The sequence below is a fragment of the Mandrillus leucophaeus genome, unplaced genomic scaffold (genome assembly GCF_000951045.1).
Source record: "Mandrillus leucophaeus isolate KB7577 unplaced genomic scaffold, Mleu.le_1.0 Scaffold771, whole genome shotgun sequence".
Taxonomy (NCBI): domain Eukaryota; kingdom Metazoa; phylum Chordata; class Mammalia; order Primates; family Cercopithecidae; genus Mandrillus; species Mandrillus leucophaeus.
The window spans coordinates 212,390-215,605 of NW_012108375.1; the positions used below are offsets into that span (position 1 = coordinate 212,390).

General features: G+C 37.0%; 1 protein-coding gene across 5 annotated transcripts in view; it reads right to left on the reverse strand.

The window, feature by feature from the left end:
* Positions 1-515, reverse strand: part of ERBB2IP (erbb2 interacting protein) — a 149,987-nt gene extending 149,472 nt beyond the window's left edge. For all 5 annotated transcript variants that reach the window (XM_011966741.1, XM_011966743.1, XM_011966740.1 and 2 more), the window contains exon 1: positions 188-515. The gene's annotated coding sequence lies outside the window, so the exon portion shown is untranslated. The remainder of the gene's footprint in view (positions 1-187) is intronic.
* Positions 516-3,216: the final 2,701 nt, after the last annotated feature.

Genomic DNA, 3,216 nt, shown 5'->3' on the forward strand with positions numbered 1-3,216 from the left:
GGAGAGGGGAGACAGGGGGGTTGCAGTTCGATTACTTAGCCTCTCAATTATTATCCGCTTCGATATGAAAAGAGGATGATTTAGGGTAACTTGGGAGAAAAGTGAAAAACACTAAAAGATCATCTCTTTTCCAAGTCACAAAGTCCCATGAACTTTGTGACTCAGAGACACTTTTCGTGAAAATTACCTTTCGGCGGGACAGCGTCTCAGGGCAGCTTTTTCAAGGCTTCGCTTGACATGATTTCCTTGCCTTCATTAGTCACTTTGGATCCAGCTGAATTTCTCTCTCGGGTGAGAGCGGATGTGGACTGGCCTCCCGCAGAAGAGTAGGTGGCTTTGGTGGGGGTTGGGGTGCGGGCTGGCTTCCTGGTCTCTAGTTTTGCAGGAGTTTCCCAGCCCCAACTAGGATCTCCGCCGAAAAAAAAAAAAAAAAACTTTTCACTCGTGACACTGCCCGGAATTGCAGTGCGAAACTCACTTCCTGCCTTGGCGAGAAGCAGAATCCAGCTCCGTCCAGGGGAACCCGGAAAACCAGCTCAACGCGCACCGGGGAGGGGGAGGGGAAGGGACAGCCGCCGGGCTCGAAGAAAAAAAAAAAAAAAAAAAGGAAAGGAAAAGACAAAGACATCTTTAGAGGTTTACAATAGAGATGTATTCCCAGAAAAAGAAAACGCAAGCAAGCATGTAACAGATTCGAGAAATGAATGAGCAAGGCAAAGTGTCAAAATGCAGGCAGCCAAGTAGGGTTTATAAGGAGAATCTGGATAAGCAGCAATTACGAAAAAAAAAAAAAAGAAAGAAATTGCTACCCAGCATCACTAAAATTCTGCATAATCCCAAATACTCTGTAAGTACTGCCATAATCTATTTCCAAAACAAAAGCAGCTTAAAGTCTAAATCATATTACCCATAAGCAATTATTTCCAATAAGTAATTTTGAAATACATACCTATTTTCTGACACTTTTAAGCGTATTTCTTAGAGGGTACTATTTACTACTAATAGTTCAATACCAACAATGTCTAAAATAATCAATTTTAGAGATTTACCAACGATATATGTGAAATGTATCCATAGTTATCACTTCATTAAGAGCATACAACAAAAATTTGGTTTCCATGTTTGTACCTCTGTGAGTTTTTTATACATAAAGTTTACAAGAGTTTGATCTCAAATGGCAAGGAGACTTCACAACAGTACTACTTGAATCAGTCGAAGTCCTGAAAATTCATGATTACCTTCAATAAACAGAGCCTTTAAGTGTGCATTTTGTGCAACATACACTTTGGAAGTACTCTCTATTTGCCAATTTAATCTTAGAAAATCCACACAATACTAAGAAGAATATCCAAATTTTGAAGCCATTTAAAAATATTTTAACTGATGACTGTTCTTTTAACCTCTTTTCAAACCTTTGTCACAGTTTAAACAAGGCTTCGAAAATACTTACAGTTTGACAGTAGTATAAAATCTAAAATTTAAGTTAATTCAGTGATAAACTAACAGAATTCCAAGAAAACTACAAGTACATTATGCCTTGTTGAGGAGAAAAAAAGAAACACAAAGGTCAACACCTCACTTTATAAAATGTGTTGTCTGCATCGAAAAAAAAATCAAGGACTAAATCTAAAATTAGAGGTTTAAAGTCATTTTCAAGTGCTACAATATTGTTTTTATACAAAATTTACTAATAAATAACCATCTTCATAAAGCGATAATTCTCTATAAAGGACTTGCTCTATTAAGGTTTTGTTGCTTTTAAAGCCAAGTATAAGCCATATAAGGAAACTGAAGTTCAATGCCATTTATTTTGTTCAGTTCTTTCAGATGCCCAAGAATAAACTCTTTTGCAGCCTAATGATACGTTCCAAAATCATAAAGGATACGAGTTATGCACTTTAAATTCTTTGATAAAGCTAGTTTGACTTAACAGGAATTACTCGATGGTTCATAAATCTTAACAACAATGAAAAAAAAAATCTCCTGAGACCATGCCCTGGGGAGGAAAAAAAAAATCAAAACTACTGTAATTAATAAAAGACTGCCTTTGGAGATGTACTTAATGAAGCTGAAGTAGCAAAGAACAAATTGTGAAATAATTTGATCCTGATCTTTAAAACCTACTTTTTCTCTTTGAACTAAAGAAAATCAACTCTCTCTTCGGGTTTCCGGTCATTACGTGAGACAGTACAGCCGATCTAAACATCAATATATATTCAGGATATACCTACCAACAGGTTACCAAATTTATTCAATATATATTCAGAACTACAGTATTGTATTTCACCTCCCTGCACCAAAAAGCTAAACAGAAAAAGACTAAAACACCACTGAAAAAAGCTTTGGTTTTGCTGCTATCAAAACTAGTCCCCATTGGTTCAGAAGTGTTCATAGCTCTGACTGGTGGAATGTCTGCCATGCTTCACGAATCCTGCCCCCACAGATGTAGGCAGAACCTATCACTATTTATGCAGAACCGACCAAAAACATTTGGGCCAACACAAAAATGTAAATACCATACTACTCAAAAAGGACAGCTTTTTATCACAATCACTGTGATTCCCTTGAAAATCGTTTCAAGCGTTTTACTTCCCTTCCCATATAGTCTGTTCTGAACTGCACAGAAGTCCTATCAAACGTCTTACAGGTTGTTGTTATTGTTGTTTAATTATGTCTCTCTCTTTATTATTAGTCCTTACTCCTTTTTTCTTCGTAATGGATCAGTTACAAGAAAAGTCTAGTCGATACTTGCTTTCAATTAATTAAACAAGTTATACAGCGCTAAACGTCTGAAAAAAAACAATTACACACAACTAAAGAAATATATTACCCTGAAAAACAACTAAGAATGGCAAGACTTTTTGGTTTCTAAAATCTAACTAAATATACTGATCAGAGTTGGAAATAAAACAATAAAAACCTCTATATACGATTAACGCAAGCGCCAATATAATCGGTAGGAGTATAAACAAACGCGGCAGCCATCTCAATAACAGCAAATCACTCGCTGCAGCGACCAAACTTTCTTCTCAAACAGAAGGTGCCATGCTGAGCAACTTAATATACACTCTATACGTTCCAGAAAGCCAAAACTTCTGGCCCCTGTGAACAAAGGCACTCCTTCTTCGGATTGCTGAAAACTTTTTGTCCCACCGCATTCTTACAACCTCTTCCAAAAAATCCAAAGTCCAGATGGTGGGGCGGGGAGGGGGGAGA